The sequence below is a fragment of the Gnatocerus cornutus genome, chromosome 2 (assembly GCF_029298725.1).
Source record: "Gnatocerus cornutus isolate USDA-ARS CGAHR chromosome 2, icGnaCorn1.1, whole genome shotgun sequence".
NCBI lineage: Eukaryota > Metazoa > Arthropoda > Insecta > Coleoptera > Tenebrionidae > Gnatocerus > Gnatocerus cornutus.
In genome coordinates, this window is record NC_142234.1 from 12,812,684 (window position 1) to 12,831,865 (window position 19,182).

A 19,182-nucleotide genomic window follows, 5' to 3' on the forward strand; every position below is an offset into this window, starting at 1 on the left:
AAATAGCTTGTAGCTGCTTAATAATTTATACTGGAATTAATAGGACAATTTCGATTGCTATCGTGCTAAGGACAAGACGAGTACGCGGTTAATTTCAAGATATACTAAGCGGAAACGTTCTGAATCAATGCGTTCATTTGGTATCTCTGTACCATGACAGCGATTTTTTTTTCAAAATTATTCTCTTTGACAGTGATTATACAGGGTCCGGCAACACTTGTGTCCACCCCCAAAATCGTCATTAATTTTAAAGATAAAATTTTGAAAATTTGCATACGCTTACAGTTGACAAAGCTCTAGAAGCTGACGCAAAAATTTGTTTTTCATCACCGATAGTTTTGGCGTCGCGACGCCTTAAAAATGTAATTTTTAGGTAATTGTGAGGGTTTGTGATATAAACCTCTAATTTAATTTTTTTTCAATATAAATATGTTACAAATATCTCAGTTGTTATTTTAGATTCAATGCAAATTGTCTTCAAAATTTGAGAAAAAAATGCTGTTTTATCAAGTTAGTTTCCAATTTCATTACGTCAAAATTGGGAACTACGTTTACACCCATCTGTCAACATCTTGTGTCACAAATGACATCTATCCTTTGGCTCGCTTTAGATTGTAACAAAAGTTTTAGTTGGTGAAATTGTCGCTTTGTCGATGTTAATTAACGATTTCTGGTGTCCATAAAGTGCGCCATGCCCGTGTTAATCAAAATTAACCTTTATAAGAGTGAATGAAGTGACTTGTGAAATTTTGGTGTAAACGTTGTTTGCCGCTGCGCTGTCATAATTTTGAAAACTAACTTGATAAAACAGCGTTTATTTCGCAAATTTTAAACACAATTTGCATTAGATTTAAAATAAAAACTCAGATATTTGTATCACAGTTATGTTGAAAAAAAATTGAATTTGCGAATATTTTCGCAAAAACTCAAAAATCGCTAAAAATTAAACTTCTTAGGCGTCGCGACGCCAACCAAACCGTGATAACAAACAAATTTTTGCGTCAGCTTCAAGAGCTTTGTCAACTATGAGCGTATGCAAATTTTCAAAATTGTAACTTTAAAATTAAAGATGATTTTGAGGGTGGACACAAGTGTTGCCGGACCCTGTATAGAAGTAAAACTATCAATGTTTATGTTTTGTTTAAACCAAGTTGAACTTCAACTTACTTAATGTTCTTTCTGTGCCTGTTGATTTGGTACATTAAATAAAAAATACCGTATATTTATCGATTTTTTTATTTATCGCAGCAGTAAGATACGAAAAACGAGACAAGTCATTTTTTTGAAAAATTGGTTACTCTAGCAGTTTTTTAAAATTCCGAAACACCAATTCAATAACCTTGTCATTGCCAAAAGATTATATCAGTTTTTCAAAACAGTGCAGGGTGTTTGCATGACAGCTACTTCCGGTTTAAGTGCCACTCATCGGAAGTTCAATTTACCGCCACAAGTTGATTGACCATTTTAAACCCATTACCCTCTTGATAAAAATTCAGATTTAAATGGTCACTTTTTTTCTGTTTGTTTTTTACTAGCCAACTTGTAAAAGTAGAATAAAATTCACAACATAATAATTAAGTAATATCCATTCACAAAACATAAAAATCAAGTTACCTTTGATTTCTGTAAAATCAGAGTGTACTTTTCAATAATCATTTCATGGGACTGTACTTTGAAGTTTGTTGTCAATGTCAGTTCAGTTTGTTTAATTTTAGTTTACCTTAGAGAACTTCTTAGTGTCTTGTTGGAACTTTCCAATGCAGAAATTATTTATTTCTTACGGTTTCTTGCAGAGTAAGTCAAAATTAAAGATTTTATTTTGAAATTTTGGCATTATAATTGTCAAATTTCCATTTGGTTACCAATCTCACCAACTGTTCCGTTTAGGGTTATTTTTTATCGCCAACCATAGTAACTTTTATGTTTTGTGAATGGATATTACCTATCTATTTCTACGATTTTTTTTTCAGATTTTTATTATTAGATTAATTAATGCTTTACTTATTCGATATACAGCCATAGAATTAAAAATTATTAATATCGTTAAAAAAATGGATTACAGTCGAAGGCAAGAAATATCAGTCTAATAAAGCAGCCTTTACATACCTATAGCCTTCTATTGTCTTAATTGTTACAAAATCCCAACTAAATATCTCTCAAAATGACACGAAAGCTGCTTTAGCAGGCAACCGAAAAATATCTTCAAGAATTTTTGCTCTTAATTGTAGTAATAGTATTTTGGTTGATAAAACATGTTTTTGTATATTTTCACAGATCCTCGAGTTTATTCTTAAACCGATTTGAAGTTCTTTCCGAACAAATTGTGAAGAATCTCTCTAAGTGAAGAGGGGAAAAGCTATACCCATATATTTAAAAACGAAGTCATAAAATGGTCATAAAACGAATGTGTTTGAAATATGAGGGAAGCTTCGTAACGCACTTTTTGACGGTTCACCAAATGTGCTGGTGCATGATCATAGGATGTGTTACAGGTTCACCCCTTGTAAGTGCAGAAGACTTGTTTCCCTGGAGGAAGGGGCGCGACCCCGCGGGGCTCCATTGATGCTCATTTTTGGCAGCTGTAATCGTTTTTGGATCACTGTTATTCCTATTCATAGCCCCGTAGCTTTGTTATATTAGATTACGGTCTTATTCCGTGAGATTGGGCTCAAGTGCGGCGTTATGCGGAGATTTGATTTTTTCTTGGTTTATGTCGGAATGTAAAATACCCTGAAGTATTACAGAAGCATCGAAATCGAGGATTGACTTCCCTTAATGCCAATTAGAAGCAGTGGTAAAGTAAACAAAGAAAATCGATTTTTTCAATAAAGGAAGGTAAAAGCGACTTTCGGCGGTGATTCGGCTGTAAGAAGCATCCAGTGGCACATGGAGGATCTTGGCAGTCCTGTTGATTTCCCAAGAGTTCCAGCCACAATACCGTTCTTCCTCCAGAACTATTTGCAGTTTGGCGAGAATGACGCGCCCCGTCAATTCCAACTTTATCGACGACGTTGTAATATCTACCTCCAAATGAGATTTTTCAATAGCTTCCAATTTACACTTTAAGTGTTACGGCTCGTTTTCTTCCACCTTTCTACGTATTTATTACACAGTTCGTTTTTTCTGTCTTCGGGACCAAAATAAAACTACCCGGAAACCTTATTTCTGTCTTTTTTTCTTATCAAGGAATTTTCTGTTCCATTTGCACGCAACTCCTCCTGGAATTATAACACTGCTCGATTGGAAGTTTTCTGAAATAACCAAAAAGACATAATCAACAAAAATGTATTTTGGAGCTTGCATAAAGTTCGCCTTCCAATTAATTCTAATTCTATGCCAGATCAAATTGCAGATGTGCAGATTTTAGTTTTCAAAGTTTGCTTTTCTAAGAGAAACTGACTAGGTTTATTTGTTTCTCAAAAAAGTTTGTGCTCAATTTAACATGCAGTTTTAATGATAAAGTTGTTTTCAGTTTTATACAGAATTAGACTCAATTTGAGTTACGTTTCCTATTTGTGATAGCATAGATAATCAAGTTTTTCCACCCACGTGTGCTGGCTCTGTTTTATTTTAGATCAAAACTTTCAAAATAGAAGAAGAAACAATTATTCAATTTATTTTCTTACAAAAAAATTAGAATCATTTTTTTTCTCCGTTGTAATTTTTGGACTGAATGTGTGTGTTTAAGTAATGAAAATAAGTTAAGATATAAAAATAACAGAACACTGATAAAGCTCTTCCACATAAATGCTAAACCGATGAGGCTTTATCCAAGGCACGATGTTTTAAATAAAATGTTGAATATAAAATGAGCATTGGGTGGAGCGTAAAACTTCAGTGCATTTTCTGTGTCCATTGCCTTCATGAGAACTGTTATTTATTTTTTGTCAATGGCGCTCCGTGAGTTTGAAATACTCGGTGGGAAGGGCAGCATCTAATTATTGTCTTTTTTTTGCATTTGGACAATCCATAATTGCAGAGTCAGATGTGGAACAATCCTATTTATTGAATAATTTAGTGTGCAACCGTATCTACCTATTTATTAAATCTACAAGCTGTAATTTTTGTATGTAAGAAAAATTAAAAATGTTTCATGCTTCGTACTGCAAAGAAAACTAAATTATAAAGAGATGGCATGTTAGAATGACAGTAAATACACAAATTAACTTCATGTAGTTTTCAATTCTTAATAAATCTGAATGTTTTGAAAAGGTAGCGTTTGAAAGAAACCTGATACAACGACCGCACGAATTCAGTTTCCTTTGATATCATGCAAACAATCGGTTGTCGTTACAAAGGCAATTGATTGAAGTCAGGAATGTCAGAAAAATTACCTGGTGGGACGCAAACAACACGATTACCTTCTTACGTGTTGGTAAAGTATTGTCAAGTACAGCTGTTGTGGGTGTCTCCATTTATAGCTTTCAAATACTGGTTTCAGTATTTTTCAATGCATTTTATGTATACGGAAAATTGTAATTTTAATCCTCAAGAATGAGAACTTGAATTTCTTGCATGTGTGTAATTTTCCTCGCCGCCTGGTGAAGCGTATTTCTCCAATTCCTTTTCGTTTACGGCAACATTTACTGCTTCCCTGAAGTGTCCGCGGTGGCCGAGCTTATTTCTAAGAATAAGGAAAATGCAGCGCTTGCGTACGTATTGCAAGGCTTTTTGAGGGGCCAGCAGCAGGAGGATCAGCAGAAAGTGGTGAGCAAGGGCTGCCTGCAAATTCGCGCCAATCTGTGCGGAGAGTGGCGCGATTGTAGTTACGTCATTGTTAGAACCCGCCCCATCTATTATTCATGGCGTTGGGCTAGGGGAACGGCGGCGGGATCGAGAGGGAATCGCGGGGGCGGCTCGCTTTGCTGCCTGCCACCAACACAGCCTTGGGCTGATGGCCGATTCCTACTATACGACTCGGTTTGTGTATGTACTCGCAAATATCGATCTAACTCGATTCTAATTAATATGAACAATCATTCTCTGTGTTCAAACACACAAAATTAGATTCTCGGACCAAATCAGGTAATTTTGGCGGTTTAATTTATATCCATTGGCAAAAAATAGCGGTTAATTAGTTCAATACGTGAATATTTTGTGTACGGCTAAATTGAACACACGCCGGTTTCGGTGCTCTGATGGCATTAATCGCCTCATTCCGCCTGTTTTTCTATAATTTTGCGGAAAATTTGCGGCACCCTGAAAATAAGATATATCATTTCTATACCTTCAATATTCACAGTAATTTTTATAATTTGTAGCTATTTATGTCAGAAGGATATTAAGTAATTCATAATGAACGAGGACGTTACTTGTTAACGTCCGAGTTTTTTATGAATTACTTAATATCCGTAGTAAATACAAAGCTTTATCGAAAGCAATGCTGCCACTCAACAGTTCTGCAAATTTTCAATTTTTGACGAAAGTTTTAAACGCGATGAAACAGCCATGAAACGACAAGTAAAGCATTTCTCAAGATGTTTTATGTTAAAATTAATATAAATAAATGGAGATTTTCAGATTTTGGTCTTCGGATCTGCTTTTATTGTCCCAAATACTGTGGATTGATGGCAACTATGCTATTAAGAAACGGTAACTATGCTATTATGAAACAGTGACTATGTTATTATGAATCTATAATATTCATGTTTCGATAAATATACTTATCAACATTTTTTATGTGGTTTTATGTGTTTATTTTGAGAACTGCATAGGATACAATGTGCTGATCCAACAAAGTTTTGCTGAGAACGCACGATTAGTAGAATATACGTAAAATAACTCATCTTTCATGTTTTTCCACCTACAAGACATTTTCAACCATTCTCAAAAAAAATCTTTATTTAGATAAATGGAGTTGTTTCAGCTAATGTTTACAAAAAATTTGCAGCTTCAACCATTTTTGTATTAAATCTAAATAGTGAATCTCGTCGAAGTCTTATAAAGATACTTATGGAAAAGTGATTTAGTGGTCCCTTCATTACTTTTTTCAGAGTGACAAGTGTCGCTAAATAAGCAAAAGTTTGAAATTGTTGTCGGTTCCTCTGCTTTTCTGGGGGTGGGAAGGTGCCGGTGGAGCGAAACATTCGGTAACAAGTTCCATTCTGCGGTGCGTTGGGGGAATACCCGGGCCGTTATTACCAGCTCCGCATAATCTATAGAGCCTGTCGGAAGGGTTGTGCAGCTCTGCGTTATGATTGCCACTGTTAATATTTAATCGAGTAATTAATGCAAGAAATTACCTATTATGTGTATGATTCGAGTTCCTCTAATAATTGTGAAATATGAGCTCCGGCTCTGTGCCGAGAAATCCCGCCCTGTGTTAACTTCCTGCACCCTTTGCCGGTTATTCATTGGAACTTGTATTCATACATAATGATTTCATTTAATATCCTTTCGCGAAATTGCTTCAAACGAATCGCTCGACTTAATTAAAATCACAATTTGTATAAACACTGGAATGTTGGCGGACTCCCTTCCGCTGAGTTACCGACACTTTCATAGTCCTGCCTCTTTTATTAATCATATTCTGTAAACTAGATTTACGTGTTGTTTCATATTCAATTCTTAACCTTTTAACTGTGATAATAACGTGTGAGACCGGAAATTTATTTCTCATAAGCAGGCACTTTACCTTGTTGCATTATTTTTACGCATTACAACCGCATATTGAGACAAACCATCTTTTTTTTAAACATCTTACAATTCTTAAGTTATGTTTAGTTATAAAATTTTGCTTTGAGTTAATGTAAAATTTATTATTTTGTATTATGAGAAAAAGAAAATTTATCACACCTGAAGTTGGAAAGGCGATGACACAAGACAATCATGCGTCCATTTACAGTTAATCGGATAGCTGAAGTTTGAGACCAAAGCTTGGTTTTATCCGAGGTATTCCCACAGGAGTAGCTCTGCATTACATGGTGATGGAAGGTCCAAATGCAACGTGAGCAATTCGTAGAAAGAGAAATATAGTTGTCTGAGCAACGTAATGTAATATTGGTGGCTTTCATAAACGAGTTTGGTTTTATTAATGGAATTTGTTTTTTAGTTAAATAAATATTTAATTTTTTTGGGTTTACCAAAACGTTTTGATTTTAAAATAATATCAGCAGACCGAGTTACATAAAACAGATTTTTTTAAACTTTCTCAATTTTGGCGGAATGTCAAATAAAAACTGTCATATTTGTCATATTGTCGCAGCATCAGCAAAAAACTTGATTTTGTTATTTGCAGTGTATATTAGCAGGTATTTTATTATAACGTTACGTTACCTAACGTTACGTTACCTAACGTTATAATAAAATACCTGCTAATGTAAACGCATTTTTTTGCCGAGGAGGGCGCTGCTGTTCGGGCGCTTTTGACATTGTTGACAAATTGAATTTTGGGGTTAGTAATATTTTTGACCTTTGAAAGCTACAAAAAACATAAACGTAGAACAAAGTAACGATCATAAACAGAGCACACAACGAAAACTAGAAAAAGCAACAAACAACGTGTAATAATTTGAAAATTCAAACTTAAAATTTGAAATGTCAAAATCAATGTTGGTAATAAACCCAATATGGTAAAATGTTCCCAAAAGTGCCCGAGCAGCGGCGCTTTCCAAAGCATATGCGGAGAAACAGTGGAACTACACGAATGCACAGGTCGTAAATATACAGCAGGTCGTGATTTTGTCATTAGTAAAAAATTTGACAGTTGTTTGTGGAGCCATCTATTAAACAAAATTGTCATGTATTCACTAAAGGTGTTTTAAATCCTGCTAATTTCTAAAATTGCTTTTTTGTAAAGCGGTAAAATCTCTGCAGGAAAAACGACATACAGTTTATTACTGCCAAAGGGTTAATTGTGCAATTTGTGTGACGTTGTGAAGGTCAATTACTTTCGAAAATAAATAAGGTAAAATTGCAGCCAACATTATTAAAAGCACGAAATTCTGACATTTGAATTCATTTTCGATTGTTTGATTTGAGCAGCTATCCTACTAATCTATTTTCCAACTGCTAAAATTTTCTTGAATAAATGAATGACGTTTTATATTAAAACCAAAGGTAAAAAATAACTATAGCATATCCGGTGAGAGATTGGGATATTTCGACAGTTGACATATAGGTTGGCAGCAAATTATGCTACAAAATACACTAAAAACACTAAATTCCTACGCGAAATGGGTTGACAGGGTTGTCAGTAACTGGGGTTACTTTGTTATTTTAAATTTCGCGCGTATGGAACACTTTTTATTGCGTAGATTTAGTGACTTTTCTGTCATTCAAACTCTCACTGTACGAACTATAGTAATATTGTCGGCGGAACAATTTTGTGTTCAAGACGTCTGGAAAATGCTTTAAAATGTTTAAAAATTTAACTAAACAAATATAAACACTTTTTTAAGTTCAAAAATAACATTTTCTAGTTTAGTGAAACAAATACCTAACTACATATTGTGATTAGAATAAAATTGATGCTTGTTAGAAATTATTAACATGTTTTTTATAATCTGGTTTTAGATGTGCTTATTTTAAAATATATTTAGATGATTTTCATGGTAATTCGTTTTGAAATTTTGAATCCTTTAATTTTAAGCAATTTTATTACTAAAAATGGTTTTCAGTGGAGACGTGGGTCTTTTATTTAATTGACAGGTTTTTTGTATTCCCTGGGAATGTTTTGTCTTGTTTTTTATTTACCTAGCTCACTTTTGGTTTTATTTTAACAGACGTAGAGTTTACAGGGATTAATGGCGAACACAAACATGTTTATTTCGAGTGAAGCTTCTCAGTTTCATTAAAATACCTACTAACAGTTTATTTTAGCTTGAGTCATCTGTAAAGATAAAAAACTTTATTTTAAATTGGAAAATATTGGAATCAAACCGTTTAAAAATTGGAAAGAAATTGGTTTGATACTACAAAGATTTAAAAAATGCAAAAAATGTAATCAATTTAAAGCAAGTGTGTAAAGAAACAAAATTATAAAATAAATAAGAATGTTTAAAGAATCGGATGCAAAAGATTTATGATGCAAAAGATTTATGATGCAAATTGATTTTATCATATTAAGAAGAAAAAAAAATTCAGAAGATCACTTTGGAACGCGAAAATTACGTGTAATATTATTTTATGACATGTTTCAATTAAATATTATAGTGTGAGACATGACACCATTTTTGTTTTAATTTTTTAATGAATTTAGTTTAATTATAACATATAAAAACAAAGAACGTCTGTATTAGAACCTATTTAAATGATTATGTAAATCTACGTGGGAGTTATTACCACACCACAATAACTAAATATATGAAAACAAATTAATTTTTAATTCCCCTAAGTTTTCATTGTTATGATTATTTTATTTAGAGCGTATTGTGGGGATACATATAGAAATATGAGCAATTTGTTTTATTTATATCCAAACATATAGTGCTTGCAATTATGTTACACGTACCTAACTGTGAAAATTTATAATTCTTTTGGAGCAAATGTGTTGCATAGTTATGTGGCCAATTAACAAGAAAATTGCAGAGCGCTTTTAACGAAGGGGGTCGGAAGATTGTAATTTTGGTGTATAACGCAAGATAATGCTGATGACATAACCGTAGGATGATAACGTTGGCCAACTTCCTAATACCATCAACGATGATAGCCCCCGCTAATAGCTTGAAAATATAAGCGAGCTTCGGACATAATTAAAACTTATAGAAAACATAAAAAAAGTTTTGTAGCAAAAATAACGATATTTTTATATCATTACTAAAGTTTCCAACTACGCACTTTATTGATATTAGGTCTTTTATTTACAAAAGCCATGCATTAATTTGTAAACGGAACAAAGCCATCACAGGTTTTACATAAGTATAAAAGAGCTTTTGCACTAAACTCTATGGGTTAAAGGAAATGAAAGCATCGTCAGAAACGGTGTTTGTTGTGTTTTCACCGCAGCTTTATCCAATATTGGAGTGAACGTCCGAGGCGGTCTAGAACAGCAGTGGCAACACGCATGTAAATACATCAACGCGAGCTTTAAGCTTTGTGTAAGCCCCATCCAAACACTCGAGAGCAAAGCTCATAAGCCGACCGGCTTAGCTGGCCGAAAGCTAATCATAATCATACTGTAATTAGTGTTACGCTCTTCCATCAGCAGACTTTGTTACAAAAATCTTTGCATCCAGCTCAGTTAATACATCTATTGCAAATTTACACGATTGCATCCAATAATGAAAAAAAGTTAATTCGCTTCTATAACCACAAGTTCAGTTAAATATCGTAACATTTATCGTTATTAATATTTGTAATAGATTTTCTTGGAAGTTAAAGTTCTTGTTCTCCGAAAAGAAGCGAGTAGGTTGTATAGTGCACGCAATCCTTATCCAATCAAGAATTGTAGTAAATGTGAAGTCATATTTGTATTTCTTTTTTCAAATAAAACTGCTGTTCAAAAATATAAATACTTCCTGCTGTTTAGTTAGTTCTAGCGTGTATGTAAACATGTAGCAGGAAATTTTTGTAGTTTGAATAAAATGTTTATCTGAAAAATCTACTTATGATAAAATAAAAACGGAGAGCTTTGCTATATGACATCTGTTTGTAGTATTGTCTATGAAAAGTTTGGCCGTAAAATGGAAAAAAAATGCGATGGTAGTAAAATTTTAAGTAAAGTGAGTTATGATCAGACGCCACATGCAGATTAAAACGAAAATAACTTTTTTTAGGCCACCGTCTTTTTTTAACGTTTTTGGAGACATTTAAACAGGCCGAAAATGTTAAGATTGATCCATTCATCGCGATCAAGACATTCATCATAAGCGACAAAGTCTAAAAAAAGATCAATTGCCTATAAAAACTTTTTTGGCGGCATACAATTTTGTTTTTTTATTATTTTGAAAACCGTTACCAATTTGTCATTTTTGTTATCATAACTGTATTAAGCAAACTCAGATTAACTATAAATTATGCAAATTACTAATGGCACAAAAAATATTTTGGATTTGTTGCCCAGTGTTGTTTAATGTAAAATTCTGTGTGTCAAAATTAATATTTTATATTTGCCTGATTTTTCAATAACAAAAACCTTTAATTTATTTTATGAATTATGGTTTAAAAGTATTCTTAAAGATAAATTTGGAATTCAGCTTTTATTTAATCATGTAAGAACACTGTACGAATTTTTAGGTTTATTTCATCTTTTCTAACATCCTTAATTCATTGCCTTCCGATTAGATTTATATAAATGAGTTAACCTGGGGCATCTTTTTATGGATTTAAAAAATCGAATATCTAAAGATTTCCAAGAAATCTAAGAATAATGTGCAGAAATGAAACGATATTGGATATTGAATATATAAGAGATCTGAAAAAATGCTCCAGAAGAGACATGTGAAAAGTGTTACTAATTGTGAAGAATTTTACGAATTTGAAGGTACATATTTGGTAAAAATAATTATGAAAAACAATTATTTACGAATCAAAAAGTATCTAAAATATCAAAAATCTAGAGAATACAATAAATTTAATGCAGGTATTAAAAATAAACCTTAAAAATACGTCTAAACGTGTGTTGGATTATAATTTTTGTATTATTTTGATTGTTTACATTCTTTTCAATTATTTTTATAATTTTTTATTTTGAATTTTGACTCTCTTTGGCTTCTTTTTTCTAGATTTTTTGGTTTTTGTTATTTTTTTACTTTATAGACTCACACTGTTTTTAGATTTTTCTTGATTTAGACGCATTTCACTTTCGACTCCCTTTTGATTTTTTTTATATTTTTTATTTTTTGTTCTTACTGTAACTTTGGGAACAGATACTAGAATATTGATTAATTGGACGAGCCAAATTCATTAATTATAATAAAAAAAGAATAATCGAAAATAATAATCACACCTTCATACATAATATTGATTTTCAATGTGCAGAAAATCTAAGGGTAGAAAATCAAAATGTGTTTGATCATATTTTCCTAGACTTTATCAATTTTCATTTATTTTTTGCTTTTTAGTTATTATACTATGGTGGACACAGAATCTTGGATAGTACTTTCCTGTCATTTCAAAAAGTCTCAATGTAATCCTAGCTTTATTGTCATTATGATTGACGTTAATACAAAAGTCAAACAAATTGTGAAAACGTATTTCTGCGATATGCCACCAATAACAATTGATGTGCCGCCACAAGGAAACCAGAATTGGTTTTGCGCTACAACACTTGGGTATGGGCGAAGAGTCGAGTGGTTTTATTATTGCGAAAATCATGAAAAAATTGAACCAAAAAATTAAAGTTTGGTTATTAATAAACGTCCTCCGTAAAGGCCGGTTTAGAAACTTTGACAACCAAATGACAATTTTGTCCAAGATTCAGTGTCCACCATTGTATGAGTTTATTTTATCTCTTTGACTAGACTTCTAAATTAATATCAAATGTCAAAGCAAAAGTGCACTTGTCGAATTATTCATTTCAATTACATTTTCGGACGATTTCATTTAAATTTCAATAGCTACATAGAAAAATCGTTCATTAATAGGTCTCAATAATGAAGGATTTTAGACCAAAAATCATACTTTAATGACTCTCATTAAACGTCGACGAAAAAGTTAATTGTTTATAGTGTTAATTTTATGTGGGTACTTTATGTATACTGTAGTTTCCAGGCACATAAGCATATTAAAATAAAATGTTATAATTAAAACCGTATTAAATGTTTCATAGTTATACACATCACAAATTGACCTACATAAATGTTGCATACAATCGATACTCCGATAGAAAATACTACCTATTTAAAACAAAGTTCATAAAACTCCTAGACATACATACGTAAAATGTCATCAGCAATCCATCATCACAATACCCAAAGATGAACTTGATATTTTTAAATCTTAGTTCTTCGATTAGACCGTCGGCGTCAACCGGTGTCGCTTAATAGTCAACGGTAAAAGGTGGTTGACGTTTGGTGACGGGTATGAAGGCTCGACAAGGGGGCGGGACGGCCTGTAAGTGATCGGTCCAGAGGTGAACTCCGGAGTTAACCGGCGCGTTTAGGTGCTCATGCAGTATGCAAGCGTCTGTATAATTCAGGTGTTCGACCCCGCGTCAGCACACTTGACTGGCACACAAATCTTCCTTCAAACTGACTCGATCTACTCCTTCTCTCGTCCTGATAACAAATACACTCCTAGAATTCTACCCACGAGCCTGAAGGTTTCACCTCAATTACACGACTTGCATTATATGTGAAAATAAAGCCGAATATTCAAGGCGCTGTTTGCTATTCAAGCAAGCGCCGCTTTCCAGGTTTTGTTCAAAAGTTGCGATTTGCAAAAATTTCTAAAATTTTGTTTGGAAGAATAGTTTGGATAAGTGTGTTGGTCTAGAGAGATGAGGATAAAATTGTAAAGTCACAATAACACATCGATTTAATTGAGTTGTTTATCTATTTTAACCGTTGGATCGTTTACCTATATAAGTTAGGTACAGCTATAAAATTTTAGTTTCGCTATTTTCATAGCTAAACAAAAATAACTTGTCTCTCTGATTGTCATGTTTCATTGCACTATTGTGTCATTTATTATCTACAACTACAGCTTTAAAATGAGCCATTAAGTTCAAAGTTCATCTTTACCTACTCTCTGAAAGCTCATTGAATCTGAAAAAACAGTTTTCAGAAGTTTTATTACCTTCAAAATCTATTTTGGTTTTCGAATGTTCAAAGCATTTTCATCAATTCGAGCTTTGTTTTCCTTTTATTTTAGACTCAGCTTCCATTATCGCCCCTTGGAAAATCTTAAAATTTCTCCTCAAACGGAAGTAAACTACTTTCAAATAATTACCCGAGTGATTGGCGGGCCATGTTTTATCTTATTCCCGACGGAACGCGCTGATGTCCCGCCAACTGTCAGGATGAACCCATGCCACACTCTTACTCTCCAATAAAACTTCTAACTTTCTCTTGTTTTAACGAGAAGTGAGTGCTTCGTCAGTAAAACGAATAAAAGAAATGTAAAATTATATTTAAGCTTGTTTTATTATTCATTTATATCGACTTATTGTCAACACCGTGTTTAAATGAACGTTTCTATAAGAAACTTCCACTATTCTTAAAATTGATTTAAAATATAGCATTGATTAAAAATTAATTTCACGTTAGGTGTCATAGTTTGAATCTTTATTTATTTATTTTAAGGATAATGGCTGAGTTTACGCACTGATCCTGTATTAGCTTGGCAATTATCTCAATAAATTACTTAAACTGTTATGTGTATCAAACGAAATGTCAAGTGTGATTATTAATAATACGGTAGGAATTTCCTAATGGATAAGTTCTGTTTGTATCTGAAGCACATGTAAAGCGATGGTCCTTATAATTAATTAACAAATATACAAGAATATCCGTGTAAAGTGGTAAAGCATTCTGTGTTTAATGCAAGGAAGAGAATAAGCGGCAGCTAGTGCTAGAAAATTATTTAGTTACTGTCAATATGGGTGGTGAAGCATTTATGTGGTCAGTGTTTTCTTCTCGGTCAGACAAACGTGCCAATTTAGCTTTCTTGAATGCAAAAAAATGCGTATTTTTGAAGAACCTACAAAAATGGTGGATGCGCGCTTTTTAAATTGGTGTGTGTGTTCAGTACAGGCTATTTTACTTGACATTGCAAAAAGCCTTCAACTCCACATTAGAAATCCCTGCATTAGAATATTTCATATTTCTACGAGTAGTGGTCAGCTTTTTGGATCACGTTAGTTTCTTTATATGGAACTAATGGACAGGCCATTACCGTTGCTGGGATAAACCAGCTTAGATCCTTTTTCTTTCCATTAGGTATGTATATGTACGTACACTTAATTTTTAAATTTACCAAGTCAGGTTGTGCAAGGGTGAGAAAAATAAACGGAGTCCAATTAAATTTCATGAAAACCCTCTTAAAAAAACTTAATCAAATTTGAACGCGCTCAACCGACAATTCATAAAGTCATATTTCTTTTCTCATTTTAAATTCATGGCGGCGAACAACTTAACTAGTAAATTAAGAAATTAACGTATTCCCACTTGCATGGTTTATTGTGGCTTTATTTATTCAAGACGCAGTCCTGTCGGGAATCATGCATTCTATATTACCGGCAGTTCGTGAAATGTCATGTCCCGTCTTTTCATCCGCTCTCATTCTTGATTTGCTTTGAAATTTATTTCAGTTTTCTAAATTTTAGTATCCATAAAAACTCCGGGGGGCTCATTTTGCCATTACGCCACCAAATACTAAAATTTTTGTCTGAATATGTATCGTATGATCAAAAAAAGTCATCCTTAGTTGGATTTGAAATTTTAAGTCATGTCTTTAGTTGAAGAAACAGTCTATTGTTACTGTCAAATAATTTGACATTGTCGGACTGAGAATTTTGTGAACATTTTAATAAAAGATTTTCACAAGGCTGTCATGTTTGAATCGTATTGCAAAAGGTTCTCTTATGAAAAATTAATCACCACACATATTCTTGCTTTCTACATTTGTATTGTAAGACAGTTTCCATGTAATAACTTCAAAATTGACAGCTGTCAAAGTGAGAATTAAGAACACGCGTTGTAATTCCAAAGGTAACTGAGGATGAGTTTTTATTTGATCGCTCAATCTATTTATGTCGAAAACAATAACTTTTCAAACAAAAATAAGCAGATAAAGAGTACAAATAATATAAAATAGTGAAGTATCTTAAGAGGGCAATAAATATCAGAAAAAAATTCAATAAACCCTCCCCTTTATCATAACCCTATCGCATTAACCTAGGGAAATACATTATGCCGAAGTAAATCCTTTGCACATGTGACGCGGAATCGAAGAGTGAGTGGATGGATGTGTATAAAGCGTCAGCCCCCTAGTCTCTCTGTGTACAGTATCATGTGTATAGAGTGCGGGGTTCATTGAAAACAGATTAACAGAAACGAAGGGGCGGGTGGTGGTAATTTGATAATGCACCGGGGTTCCTCTGAGTCCGGACCTGTCCCGCGGGACAAGCCTGTGCCCTTTGATTTACACTAATTTTAAACATAACATCTGATCTAACTCCATTAAAAATTAATCTGCAAATAGTGTTCGAGTGACGACAAGTGCCGGCACGAATTATTTCTACAGTTAATGTGAATTAAGCTGGGGACTAAAGCTGGTACTAAAAAATTTCTTTCTGTCTGGTGTTATTAAATAAATTATTTTCAATATTCTGAAACTAAATATAAAAAATCTTTTATGAGCGAGATTTAACTATGGTTAGTTTAGGTCTTTTCCGCAACTTTTGGACTCATTTTTGTCATTAATTCCAAGCCGCATTATACTGCGACACCGACAAAGCCCTAGAGCTTAAAGCTCATTATGCGAGATAATGCTATGCCATGACAGTCACGTTGTAAGCATTCAAGTAGGAAGAGTGTTGAACTAGCGCAATGCATTAGTGTTTACATGTTTATACGATTGTAATCGGAGGGCCAGCAAGGGTTGCATTCCCGATTAGAGGGGACGATTTTACAGCCAATCGCCCCTTAACTGTCCTTGATTTAAAATTTAAATTTATCCTTGCTTAAATGGGAAATTTTCAAACAATAAAATTTTTTATATAAGTCAAACTTTAAACATAAAACACTAAAGTAGCATACTTTTTCTGGAACTGTTGATCTTAAATATAAAGTTAGAACGTGTTAAGAGAGGGTTGACTTGCTGTATTGCGTCCCTGAGGGCATTTTGTCGCCTCTGCCATACATAATGCAAAGTCTTACTAGTTAATTATTACACAGCCAAGCCTTCTGGAGCAAAACTAAATCTTAACTAAGAAAATTATAAGAACCCGTTCTTTCTGGACAATTGCGCCAAGTGTCGTTTTACGTCTGATTGGATTATTTACGGTCGAAATAGCAGGAGATTTGTTGAAACGGAAATTCCCCCTTTTGTCGTCGACAAAAAATACGATACGGTTATAGCAGCTACCAATTAAACGTTAATTAGACAAAGCCTCGTAAAATGTCTTCGGCGAAAAATTAAAACTATAAAACCAGCTTTGATGACCCCACGTTGGCTTTAATAATAACTTTTGTAAGATTGCACTTGCAGAAAGTTGTAATTAATTTTAGATAGAAGTAAAAAGTTTTATAATATCCTCGTAATCTATGAGATATTTTGTATACAAGATCCATAATTGCTTCTGACACTGTGCATGTTGGAAAAGTATTAACTCCGCCGATTATCTGTTAATCTCTAGAGGAACTGTAGACATAAACGCGAGCGGTTTAAAACAGAAGGAAGTAGTTTACGTTTAATCCTAAGTTGTAATCCGTACTAAACTGCCGCTGTGATCTAAGATTAAACAACGCTGATTAATTTCAGCCTTATTTAGGTGCTACGACTTTGTTCGAGTCGGTTTATGTTTTAAATAATTTATTACGAAGCCACATTGTTTCATTTTACATGATGTCTCAATATTTAGTAAGCTCTTTTAAAAGAAATTATTAAAATAATAACCCTGTTATAATTCTTTAGATTCTTTAATCTTTTGAATGAATTCTTCTGATTTTCTGGAATATCTAAATTTATTTGTCAAATTCATTTTAGGATATTCAGGATATTTCAAAATCTTGTTTATTGTATTTAGACTCTGGAGAGTTTTTATATTCTTTAAATATGCTGCATCATTTCTTTCAGATTATTTAAATATTTATCAATTTTTTCTAAGTTTTTAAACGTGTTGTTTTTTAGATTTTCGGTCTACAGACATTGAATTCTTCCATAATTTTGAGTTTTTAGATTCTTTGAATAATCTTAATCATTTGTAAATAGCTAGAAGGGTTTTGAAATTCCACAAAATCATCGAATTAGTTTGAAAATACCACGAGTTGCGGAGCAACGAGTGCTATTTTCTAAGAGCAACATAAATTGAGTTTGCTAATAAAAGTCTAAATTATCACAGAATATTCATCTTACGAATTGTATTTTGCACGACTATTTCATGCATGCAGTAGTAATAATAATAATTTCGTCAGCGGAATTATTAGCAAAAAGGACTCATTTTTAAACGTCAAAAAATTAATTTGCTTATGTAACCATGGTTGACAACACCAGTACGGTGCTAAGGCTTGCCGCGATAATACCATGGTAGATCTCAAATCTGATTGGATGTTAACTTATAAGCGTGGAATAGTCAAACCAACATAAATTTCGTTTAGCTAATAAATCGTCTAAATTATCACGAATATTCGAATTACTATTGAAAATCGTTATAACATGTTTACAACAAATTTAAAACTTATTTGAATTAATTTTGGCGCATCCACCATTTTTCAATTTTTTTTATACAGGTGTTTTGGAAGTACACTACCAAAAATTAAACACGGTCTTTACCAGTCTTAAGGAATCAAATTTACTATTTTTTATTTTTTTTCTAACGATACAAAAATACACCTTTTACCACTTACTTGGATGGAACATCACTGATGAAAATATCCACCTAAAACAGAATACCAAACTAAACTGGAAATTTTGACCAAATATTCAATTAAATTTATCTCGGAAACGAAAAGATTTTTACATAGAGCGACGCTAAACAAACCGTGTTAAAACAAATTTCAGCTTCAACTTCTAGAGCTTTGTCAACTATTAGCGTATGCAAATTTTCAAAATTGTATCTTTAAAATTAAACTCGATATTGGAGGTGGACACAAGTGTTGCCGGATCCTGTACAAGAAAAAAGACTAACTTTATTTAAAAGATTTTAGCCAATATTAAAATTTTTATATTGGAAGTACAACACGCGGTCGATTATTTAGTAAATCTGCCTTCATTTGTTTAGACTGTTTAAAAAAATGGAAAACGGTTTTTTGCTTAGAAGGTGCAACAGCTATACTTTTTTTGTCTCAATTCTAAAAACTCTTTTGAACATGAAAACTTTAAAAACGATTTTTTTCGATAAAAAAAAATGTTTCTTACAATTATTTATTTGCTTCGAAATTTAAAAGAAAACTGACCCAATTTATATTTTTTTTTCTATAAATTAACAGTAATTATTTATGGGCTATAGGCTTGGCGCATCCACCATTTTTATACCTAAAACTTGTCGGGAATGAATTCCAGTAAATTTCGTAACAAATTATTCTAGATTGTAGTTAGTTACTTAATTGTTTATTTATTGTAATTTCCCGAAAATGTGCT